The sequence below is a fragment of the Channa argus genome, chromosome 22, assembly GCF_033026475.1.
Source record: "Channa argus isolate prfri chromosome 22, Channa argus male v1.0, whole genome shotgun sequence".
In the NCBI taxonomy this organism is placed as follows: Eukaryota; Metazoa; Chordata; class Actinopteri; order Anabantiformes; family Channidae; genus Channa; species Channa argus.
This window is the reverse complement of record NC_090218.1, coordinates 2,583,445-2,596,094: the sequence shown is the minus strand read 5'-3', so window position 1 is coordinate 2,596,094 and position 12,650 is coordinate 2,583,445. Positions and strand designations below refer to the sequence as shown.

General features: G+C 36.7%; 1 protein-coding gene across 1 annotated transcript in view; it reads right to left on the bottom strand.

Annotated features, from left to right (window-relative positions):
- Positions 1-12,650, bottom strand: part of tmem132e (transmembrane protein 132E) — a 295,657-nt gene that overhangs the window by 93,401 nt on the left and 189,606 nt on the right. The window lies entirely within an intron of this gene.

Below are 12,650 nucleotides of genomic sequence, written 5' to 3'. Positions count from 1 at the left end.
ACCACACTGCCATATGTTTCATTCTCCTCCTTCGTTCTAAATGCAGAGCCACCATTCAAATCTCCCACCGTTTCTGTATACTTTACCAGTCATATGACTGCATGCTGCTACCAATCCTAGCCTCAGGGTAAGACAGAATAGTAGCTCAGATATAAGAAAATATGCCTAGTATGTCTGCAAATGCTCATATCAAAGAGGCATGTTTTCCTCCCTGCCATTTAAAGCTTTATATGATCTTATTGCAGCGTTAAAAAAGTTAGTCGATATTGGAAGAGCTTTACCCACCACTTTGCTCCATCCATCTTACTATGTCTTGCGGCTGCAGTAGCCTAGAGCTCAGCAAAACCTTGAATCGCTAGGCCTGCTGGGACTTTTACATGTGAATGTGTAATGTTCTCCCTTACCTCTGAAACTACTATCAAGGTGGCCCTGAGCAAGGCACTTAAAGGAAAGGGGGTCCATGTGTTCCACAAACACCTGCTGCTGGCCAAACAGCCCAGAACAAAATGGTTTTCAGCTTGCAACTGTTTTGTTAAAGGTAATTTAGTTTTTAAAGCAGTGTGCTGTTGACTTCTTCTATCTCCTGCATCTGTTCATTTAATGCTTTTAACTAAGTCTTGGGAATTTCCACAGGCACAGAGTGTCAACATAGTTAGGACCACAAGCTCCGAAGAGGGAAATTTTCCCTTCATCTTCTGAGAAAACATTGATTTCCCCACTTTCTGCCATGATTAATGTGCATTTAACAGCGTGTTTCTTTATTCCACAAAGATAGTGCAAGACTCATTGTCTGTATATAAAATATACAGTTAACTCTGTTGTGGCTTCTAAAACTAATTGATAAAAAAAATATTAAATTAGTTGGTGATGAATCAAATAAAATTACCTAACTCTGAGACATATCTGTGCTACTGCTAGTTGTTACTGTAACAACACTTTCAACATATTGAACTAATTTTAGCCATAGACATAATATTTAAAGGTGCAGAGTTTTACATACCCCACTTTCAGCACAACATCCTAAATGCATGAAGAAGACAAGCATTATATAGAATACAATGAACCACATAAAGTTATATGGCTGTGTCTATGTTCATAAATAGTTAACAATGTGAAGACTGACAATTCATGAAATAACCATTTTTGCATAAATTATTTAGGCTACATGTGCTTTTTGTTTAATAATACAGCTTGGATATCTAGAGCATAAGCAACGGATGAAGAAATGTGTTTGAACTTTCACAAAAAATGTTGAAAACTTATTTCTTTGTGATATGAAAATTTGATTAATTTATTTGTCAAAGAAATATTCAACTGATTAATAGATTAATAAAATAGTCATTATTTACAGGTGTATTTTCTATAACTTTATTTTAATAACAATATATGACTTATTATATTATCATCATTACCTATGATTGCTAAGCTTTACCGTTACTGACAGTAGAAATGTTGGAACAAAGTATTATCCAAAAGTACTGACCACATTGTGCCAAAAGCACAAGGGTTTGTTGCCTGTAGCAAAGTGCTAAAGATTGTAAACCAACAGTGACGCTGATACTTCCATGTTATGCCTGAAGGTGACCTTCCCAGTGCCCGGGAGTCTCCTAATCCCTCCTAAATACAATGAAAAAGTACAATGACAATAAATGGATTGAATGCCATAAAACAAAACAAATCCTCGCCCCCAGTTCTCAACCCAGTGGCCTTGTGGTATCATTTGAGAAGGTGATTACAGCCTACGATGCATCAGGGTGCTCTTGTCTCATTTTGGGCTAAACACATCTCTAGGTAGGTGGGTTTGAAGGGGAACACGGACACAGATGGGCTTCCACTGTGAAACCCTATCGCCTTCCTCTTCCACTTGATGCCCTATTAGACCTCAGGCCAAATTGAATTGAATACTCTTCCTGTTGTGCTCCCATTATGTGAAACATCTGCTCTGTGTGTGTGTATGTGTGGTAGGGGAATGAATGGGTGTCTAGTCTAAGGGCACTTTCTATTCATCCGATTACTTTGTCTAATGTCAATTAATGAAAATATTGGGCCACTTTGAGGCTGAAGTAGTTCCACCTGCTACTGTTATGGCAAACATATATACAAAAAAATAATGATTCCAACGAGCATACTGGTGATTTATCCCAGTTGAGACTTGATAAACGTTGTAACTCACAATGTGTCACATTCGCTTTTCTCATAGGTTAATGCAAAAAATGTCATCGTTGTCACAAAAAACAAGACACTGAAACTCTTGTACTCAAAGGCTGTGATTTTACAACGAAAGGGCTGTTGTGTATCCACATACACTTTCCTGTCTTTGCCATTTTACCCAGGTAAGATGCAAAAAGGCAATAAAGTTTTGAGTGTGGGGCTGCTACTTAGTCCCCACAAAAATGGTAAGCAGACTACAACTAAATAACTATGTTCAATAGTTACTAAAGATATAACTGAATGTCCTGCTGCCCATACAAAAGCTGTCAAACATAAAAGCCGGGGGAAATCTATAAAGAGGATGTTATGAGGAGGGCAGACATTTGATCTTGAGAAAGAGAAGTGCATAAACGTCTCTTCAAGTAAAAGGTCAGGAAAAATTGTTGAGAGGGTTTAAAGGGAGATAGAGCATCCTTATAGCCTTGCTAATGTACCAGCGCCAAGGGTTTCCCTATCGATCTTTATCTTACACTTCATTCTCCCCTTTCTTTTACTCTTCTGTGAGTCTGGTGCTATTACATTTGAAATGATGAAATAATATCTCAGTTCAGTTCACCCAACAAAATACCCAGCAATGCTCGACAACCTAAATTATAGTGTTAGTACGTACTTAACTCTCTTATTGCACTTTTTGTTAACTTTTAATTTCAAAATTCTTTATCCGTTTTTGCTGAGACATATGCTTGATCTAAAATGGTTTGCATTATCATTCAATTAGCTATGAATGCAATATAAAGTACAGATGAAAAGATAAGTTAGCCTGCGGATAAAGACTGTATTAGCACTTGAAACACAAATGGAATCAGTCCTACTTTTGCCCCTCTCTGAGGAATGTCTATTTCCATCTTAGTCAGACCTGGATTACCTTCAGAAATGGACTGCAGCAGGATCCCCTTAAACACGCTCACACTGTTTTTGTGGCTTCATTTTTCATCACTTTCATCTGTATGCACTGGATAATTAGTTACAAGTTTCAGTCTCGATTGGTAAGTTTGTCTAGCTCATGTGTTTTTATAAAATCAAATCACTTTTATTTAGAGTAAAGTAAATCAGTGATTATACAGGCTATTTTGCTTCAGTATATGTGCCACGAGGCATGTACACACGTCTAACACATTTCCATCAGATTAAACATATCCAAGCTGTGAATGAGCATGTCAGTAATCACATCATGTGAAACTGACATCTCAATGAAGCAGAAACACAAATATGAAACCCAATTAAGTCCCAGGTCCATGGATGCAGCATGTGTGCTATCTGGTTCCATGGTGGTCACATCATCAAATGTCCACGAGCAGAAGTTTACCATAAATATGCTATGTAAAGACTGGAGCTTGTTTGAAATCTTCAGGTGCTTTTTTCTCACTCACCACATTTAATAGCTGAACAATTAGAACAATGCATTAAATATCCTCAAATGCAAACATATTTATGTTTTTACTTGATAACATATTGCATTGGATGGATTAAGCATTATGTACAATATTTATATTCTAAGCAAATGTGACTTGACATTTCCTGTAAGTGTCAACATTAACATAACTTAATAGTATGTTAATAGAAAAAATTGAAAATTACTACGAAATGTATTTCATCCATTTTTTTTTTTTTGGTGGCTGTCACAGTGAAAATAATTTTTCATAGACATCTGAATGTACTTTTTCTTCTCAGAGTCCTTCAGTGAAACTCAGCTCTGGCTGCTTTAGGATACAAAAGGAAAGTTTGTCAGCTACAGACTGGCCATTGTTATAAATCCTTGTAGAATTCAACCCTTTGTATAATTTGTGTATTTATTTTTATTTACACTTATTTTAAGATGGTATAGGAACAAAATTAATTTCATCGTAAATTAGAAAATTTGCTTATACAAAAGGAAGGAAAACAAAATGACTGGTGAGTCTTCCAGATGTATTGTTCGGGGAGGGGGTTTATGAGAGTGTTTAAAATTTGCTCTCAATTTATAATCAATCGCTTACTGTGAACAAAAAAGATCTGAGACAAGGATGTAATGTAGTGGATCCACAGGGTCTCAATTAGTGGAGATGGAGTGTTTTTTTCTGTTTAAGTCTCACTTTGTAATTTAGGCTGATAAGCGCAGTGTATTTTCACATTAAATTCATAGCACAGCTTTAATGAGGCATAATTTGCAGATGAAAAAGGGAGGACAGTGGGAAATGAAACTAAATTCATTATTGATCCTTTACACGCACTCATAAAAATCATTACTTCTTCACAATATATTATCAGTTGCCTTTATTTAGTCCAGTGGCTTTTGGACAAAGAACTCCATGAGTTAACGTGGTGAACTTTTGATTAAAGACTTGCTAAGAAGTTATTATTTTGTTCGTCCTGATGAGCTGACTGGATAACAACACCATCGTTTGACATCAAATACTTACCAACCAATTAGACAAAAGCTGAGCTTTGAAAAAAGTATTGTGGGATAAAAGATGATACATTTTGTTTTAAGAACTCTTTTAAGAGGGGGAAAAAACCCTATCACCCACACTGTCTCTCTTTTTTCCTGTCTTCTTGTTTTGATCACTTCTTGGTTCAAGGCTAAAGCCAGGGTCAGTCGATGAAACACAAACATGCAAACACTAAATCTTCTCACTAACAATTTGAAACAGTACATGCATCTGTGTATGCTGCCATCTTGGCTAACTAGAATACAGATATCAGGTAACTTAACTTTAGCGTTAAGGGACAAACATTTTAGCTCCTCAAACACAATTCATGCATACTTACAGTATATTCAGGAGGTTTTCAGACAGATGTTGCAGCCTGGTACTAATAAAATAAGAATTATTTTTTACTCATTAATCTATGCTCCGTACCCCATAATGATAGATTTTTAGAAATGTCTGTCATATGCCTGCTTGGAGTTTGTACCTGAAGGACTGTGAGAAACAAGAACATCTGTTCCGATGAAAGCAACATTAAACTTTTTGGCCTCAATTCTAAATGGTATTTGTGGAGAAAGCCAGGCAGTGCTCATCACCTGCAAAATACCATCACTATAGTGAAGCATGGTGGTGGCAGCATCATGCTGTGGGCATGTTTTTCAGCAGCAGGGAAAGGGAGGCTGGTCAGGGTTGAGGAAAAGCTGAAAGGAGTACAGAGATATCCTCAATAAAAAACTGTTCCACAGCGCTCAGGACCTCAGACTTGGCTGAATTTTCCCCTTCTAATGTGACAACAATTCTGAGCACAGAGCCAAGACAACACAGTGGCTTAGGGACAACTCTGTGAATCCCTTTCTTGAACCCTATTAAACATTTCTGGAGAGACCTGGCTGTTCACCAATGGTCCCCATCCAAACTGTCTGAGCTTGAGAGGATTTGCAGATGAATGAAAAATGGCAGAATCCCCCAACACAGGTATGCAAAGCTTGTTGCATGATACCCAAAAAGACTTGAGGCTGCAATTGCTGCCAAAGTTGCTTTAACAAAGTATACTTATTTACCTGTGATATGTTTGTTATTTTGTATTTTTAATACATTTACAGACATTCATAAAATTCAGATTTTATTTTGACATTATGGGACACTGAGGGAAGAATAATGAGAAACAAAAAACATTTTTTTGAACGATTGTAGTTGTATTGATCAGGCTCAAACATAACAAAATTGAAAAAAGTGAAGGGCAAAATGTACTGTAAATACAGTATATTTGTGTTTACTGTATATGTTTGAAATTTGTAAAGTATTTTTAGAATTACTTTGAGGTGTGGTATTTTTTTGACTAAGTAGTTCTTTGACTGTTATGATTGTTAAGGTAGTTTTTAGGTACAGACTGAAGCGTCACCACGATGTGGCCTCAAACACGGTGGATATACCTCAAAACTAAACTTTAAATATAAAAAGTGCAAAAATGTTCAGGATTCAAACACATGGAGTAAGAGCTTGTTTTTTTATCTTTTGCTTTTGTGGTAGCACAGTCCACTGAGGGCCTGCATATCTGGAGTCTCGCACCACTTTCTGAATACATTTAGAGTCCGAGGAGGTCAACAAAGAAGCCCTGCATATGATCACACACTTAAGATGACCTACAGAGGTGCAGATGCTGACTTTTGCAAAGAGTGTGTTCCCTCACTTACTAGGTCTTCCAGCATGGGCCATGCCTAATGTTTCTCTGCTGCCAAATGGAGCTCTGTAGGCACAGCCACTGCATGCATTAGTAATGTATTGATGAAAGGATGCAAATGCCTTGTGGCTGCACGGTCTGTGCTTCAATATGATCCAAGGCTGACGTAATCTATAGGGCTCAAGACAACAGGGTTTCCCATAGGGGATAATCTGTGTGAGGTAAACTGAGCCTCATATGCAGCAGCTGTTGCAAAATGATTTCCTATACAAACAGATAAAAAAAATATACAGACAGTAAAAACGTTTTTCTGTGTTTTTTTGATGGATTCAAATATAACTTATCCCTTAGCTTTTAAATTTTCATTCATGTTATTTAGATGTGTTTTGTTTCAATAATCCTGTTGTTAAGACATCTACAGTATTTATAATGTATGTATAATTTGTATACGTCAAATAATTGTATAATCTGTGTAATGAACCATTTGTAGCTAGTTAATATTTCTGTCATTAGTTTGCTGCTTGTATTAGATTCTATTGTTATCTTTTAAATCCACTTTACTCTCTTGCTAAATCCCATTACTTTTGCTGATACAACTACCTAACTTCCCCATGGCTATCAATAAAGCTTCATCCTAACCGTTTTTATGGAGCATTATAGACTTTTCAATCTAAAATGAAGACATCTCCTTAAATGAGCAGGCCCGACCAAAATAAGTCACACATTCATAAAATTTAAAAAAGAGAAAAAGACCTTAAGTAGTTTGAAGGGAAGAAAATATATCAAGTTACACCAATAAAATTGAGAGAGTGTCTCAGATTACACTCAAATTACCCCCTTTTTATGCCATCATTTTGAACAAACTGTCAATGGCTTTGCCCTGGGGAGTGCAAGGACAATGCTGATGCATGCAGTTCACAGATGCAAGATGGCTCCTAAATTATTTGGCATATCATTCACAGATTGAAGTTAAGCTAATAGGGAAAGATTGTCATTTCAAAAAGTCTCAGGTTTGTGCTCAATCTCATTGTGTTCCTTTGCAAAGACTACTTTCATGACTTCATGATTTGTATGTTTTACATTGGCAGTTTTCCCACTGTATTTGACCAGATTTAGCACCACAGTTTTAAAGGTAGCCCTCTGGGGATAATAAAGCGCTGCTAAACATTGTAACAGGATACAGCACTGGACAAAGCTACTGGTATTACCATACTGTATACAGTATGTTTTCAGGTTTCTGGTGTCAACCATCAAAATGTCTTGGCAACATTAAATGAGAGCTACATTACTGAAAAAGGTGAGCAAGAAAGTTGATTTAAAAGCACATATTATGCATAAATTGGATGTTTATCATTTTAGTCTTAAAAATGTTTTGGAAAATGTACAATTCCAAAAACAGTCCTTTTCTCTTATAATGGGTCTTAATGCAATGTGAAACTGTTTTGATTTAGCTCCTGTCTCTGTGTGTGCGTGATGTGATGTGATGTGATTGATGTGTTTATCAATGACATTTTTGGACAAGAATAATATTCAAAATAAAGAGAAACCTGATCTAAAATAGTCATACATGATATGATACATTTGCTTACCAAAGTGCATGCCAAGATGCAGGAACAAAACTACAACAAAATCCAATGAAGAAAAAAAGATGTTGACAAAAAGTCTCGTAAGTATCTTAAAACAACTTGGAAACATTCATGCTGAATCACCAAGGAGATTTAAACATCTCAGTTCTCACAGTGAGTCTACCCCATGCAGGAAGCACCTTGTGATCATAACATAAAGTGTATTTACATGTACTTAGGTAACCAGGTTTCAGCCGGCTTTCGTTAGAAAGCTGATTTCTTAACTGTTATTCTGTAAATAGGAAAACTGGTTTCGAGGTAGGGGTTTAGCGAAACCTGGTTTCCCCCTGTAGATTTCCAAAAGACAGGATAATGTCAGAATTCCAGTGCGTGTCTGAAAGGGGGTATAGTCTTTACACCATGGTAACAGTATCAGTAAGGAGTTGGAAAGATTTTCCGAAAGATTTTCCAGGTTGGTAAACTAATTTGCCTTGAAGGACAACTGTGTGGCCCTTCCTCTGTCACACACATTCAACTAAAAAACATGTTTCTGTTTAAACACAAAACCTTCAAGGCTGTTTAATCATCAGGGAAAAAAAATATTCTGCTTCTGCGTGTTTGGCCTCCACAATTTTAATTTGCTCATCAAGAAAAGCTTTGATTCATGTTTTTTGTTACTTACACAATGCTTCTTAGTGGATTCAGAAAAAAATGCAAATTATAGTTGTTTTGTGTATATAACTACATAATGAAAAGTAAAACAAAAACTTGTCATTAGATGAACAAACAAAACCATTGGACCTTGAAATGATTTTAGGATTCCTAATCGAGAAGTATTTATGCAACAACGAGGTCACACAACTAATGCACTTAATTTTCAATTAAAATGAATTATAATTTATGGGGGGGTCAGCTAAACCTTCCAGAGCCTTTTCTATTATCTCATCATTTTTTTCCAGTGGCAAAATGAAAATGAGAACTCATTTTGGCTCCTGGGAAAAAAAAACGCAATAAGGAAATAAGATTGGTTTGTAGACATATGTGTTATTTGCCAAAGGGTCGCAGGCAGCATAGGGTGGATATTTTCCCTCTCCTTTTGATTCCCCTGCTTCTGATTAAATTTCATTGCCTGTGGGGATACTCTTCATCCCCTCACTGGTATGCATTTCATTTAGTCATGGTATTAACATTTTTTTAACCTTTGTTTGTTCATGAAAGCTATTAGTGAACCTGAATGCCTTTAGTCACATCCTACTATAAACCTGCGAGCCACCTGGTGTGACCACAGTCATTTCGCTCTAAGCGGCCGCGGGTTTGGCTGCATGCTTGAGGCACCTTGACAATAGTTACTTTGAAAGGAAGTAACTATTCATTCCGTTTTCCCCTGAAATGGGAGCTTCCAGCTTGGGCTTGCCTTTGCCTGGTGAGTGCTTTGATTTCCTCTGTTCAACTTGATAGTGTTGCTTTTAAAGAAGTGGTCTTGTCCTTTGGTCTAAAAATTAATTAACTCATGGTTTCAGGCTGTTTAGAACTGCAAATAGTAGAGGTGTGGTTGTAAATTACTATGATATTACATGTTTTTTTATTCAACTAGCAAGTCATAGTGATCACCCCTTTTAGGCTGCATTACAGTGACCAATTCCATTTTAAATCTGCATATGGGAATGTTTAGGTTAAGATTTGATTAAGATTTTGGTTAACCCTCTGAGGTGCCTACATGTACACAACCAATGTCAACTTAATATACTAAAGAAGTAAAACAAAGATAAACTATTTTATAGCCATGTTTACAGCTCATGGTAATGATCAGAGAAAGTCTGTGTCCAAGGATTAAAAATGAAAGAGAGAAGAGTAACAAGACACAATATGTTTGCTTAATTAACATTTAAAGAAAATCAGAAGTGTTCTGCTGCATAACCACACGCCACATGGTATCGGAGTCGTGTGCTTCATACACCCACCCTAATCCCTATTAAATTCCCTGCAGCACTTTTCTACATGAGTTCAGCTGCCATGTGAACTGTCTGTAATACTTTCCCATGATAGGAAATAGTTTTTGTGATTAATGGAGAAGTACGGTTTATAGTTTAGATCCATACTATTTTATATTTTTTAAAAGTATCACCAATGGCGTTGATGTGGAAGAGCTGAGTGGTTTTGGACTTTCATTGTGTACAAACAACTCACATTTGGTTCTCCACTAAGCTAAGTCACAGTTTGAATGTCAACACTATACATTTTTGACATGACAGCTTTATCTCCCTTACAGACGATATTTGAGTCACTGATAATGCAAATACATTTTGTTTTAATATCCATCTTATTAGCTTTTAGTATCAGTTTTTAGCTTCTTTTAAAGGGAGGCTAGCATTATTGGACAATGTAAATTCTGGTAGCAATTTCTATGAAATATTATAAGCAGCAATACAAAAAAAGTCTTCAGTTTCATGTTGCAATGCCACTGAAAGGAAAACTCAGATTTTTTGTGACAAAAGAAAAGGATACTCATCAATCAAACTTAAATGTGATATTAGAATTTCTCAAAATAAGAAAACTGGCAGCTGCCTGCTTAGCTGCTAATAGTCCACTACAGACAGGTAATACAAATAATTCACATTGTACTGTACAAAGTACTGTAAGTATATATTATTCACTGAACCCATTTCTTTGTTCACAGAAAGGTTAGCCACCTCCATAGCTGCTCTCATGACAGTAGGGTTAAACAATTTCATGACATCATACTGGCTTGATGAAAGACCCTGACTAAATCAACATTCCCATTTTCCCTCTCGAGGGGACCCGTGTGACATTTTAGTTTCACAGCTTATCCACTGCTTGTGACGGCTTTCAAATAAAAGCAGCAACAGCAGCCTTTGGTCTATTGTGGAGGAAGCCTATTGTATGGCAGCTCTTCATAGTGTCATGGCTGCCACACAATCAGTGTGGCACTTTCTGTGTGGAACGCCTCTGCGCTCTTGGGAAAGTGAAAAGGATATCTTTGTTTCAGATTTCCTTCATATCACTGTCACACAAACACCCAGCTTTTAGTTGTTTTGTTCCCATGGTGACAGGTTACACAACTCAATGCCAATTCACAATAACAACAAGCTAAAAGGGAATGTCAAAAAAGAACTTGCCCATGGACAAGTAGGGGCTTAGAGCACAGAATCTTGATCTTGATTCCTGCATAGTAACAGTGTTTTTGTCTCTAGTGGTGAATTAAAGAGACAGAAAATGTTTGAAATCAAATGTTTGCTCGGTGAGTCAAGGGACTAGAAGGAACGACACCCAAATAAACGTGTCAACCTCAATAAAAGACTGAGAAACTGGAAGACTATAATTAAATAGTTTTTAACACGCAGGTTATGATCAAAAATGGGCGTCAAGAATGAACATTGTATAAGAATTCTTAAAAGACACCAGAAGACGAGTGCTCCTTTACAATTCTTCCATCACTCACAAGATTGAGTATTTGTAGCTTTGCTGAATTGCTGCTGTAAAATGCTGCGTGACAACTTGTAAATTTCATCAAATCGGAAAAAAATGTTATGCTCCACATTTTGGAACTTATATGCTCTGCCTGAGCTAACTCTTTAAATATGCACATTACACTGGAAATTGCTCCAAGTGTCACATTTCTTCCACAGAACTTGACCATTAAGCTGTCAGACAACTTGACATTACTGACCATCATGTTCAAACCATAGAATCATTGCTTGGAGCTATTGTTTCTACAAGATATTTCTACAAAATACTGTATAAACCACAATCCCCCATTATAATTGTGTCAACGGTTCTGCAGACTGACATGTAGACATACGGTAACAGCTCACTGATATTGTTAATTCCTGTCAGGACATTGCTTCCCGGAATAACCTGCCTACTTTGTGAGGACAGTTGATTCTGGATTTGCAGCTTTTTACTTTTGATGAGCTTTGTTCCTTTTAGCTGACCACCCTCATTCTGAAAGAATGATCACTTAAGTTAAGGCAGTACTGTATGGAGCTATAGTGCAGACAGTTGAACCAAAGTATGCACAGGATTCAGGGAAGAAGCTGTGGATGTATCCAGTATGATAATCAGCTTTTGGGGTCCTTTTTCAGTAGGCTGTGAGCCAATGAATGTAATGCTACTGCTGATCTAGAAAAGTCATTTTTCATTTTCTATTGATCTGTGATGTAATGAGTAGAGGCAGATCACCCCAAACTTTAGCAAATAATAAACCAGCATCTACATAATCAGATAACACTAGAAGTAAACAATGTTTCCTACTAATTCACTGTATGTTTCAGACTATAGCTACATCAATAGCTTAATGTATGCACTTCCCTTCAGCAGGGACTCAATGTGAGACTACCCTCCCCCTTAGCTTATGATGACACATAGTTAAGATTTATTTATAGGTGACCTACAGTGGCTATAGTAATCATGACAGGAACAAAAGTAGAAGTCAGGTGATATCATGGGCAGAGCAACAAACTCCACATATGTAGGTGTGGATGTGTGAGTTAACAAAACACAGGACTCTAATATGGAAGACGGTTATAGTACAGTTTCAGTACAGAAGTACAGTTTCCTATTAGAGATCAATTCTCTCCGTGTTCATTAATCTTGGGGAAGAAGCTCCTGCTAAAATAGGGGCATTAAAAAAAATCAGAACACTGAGATTTCTTAGTCTCACACAAATGTCTCAGTACGACATACAGTAATTTTGTAAATGTAAGAATTTGATTTGATTAGGACACACTAACCCACTAGGGTTTTAATTTTTAATTTTATAACACCCTG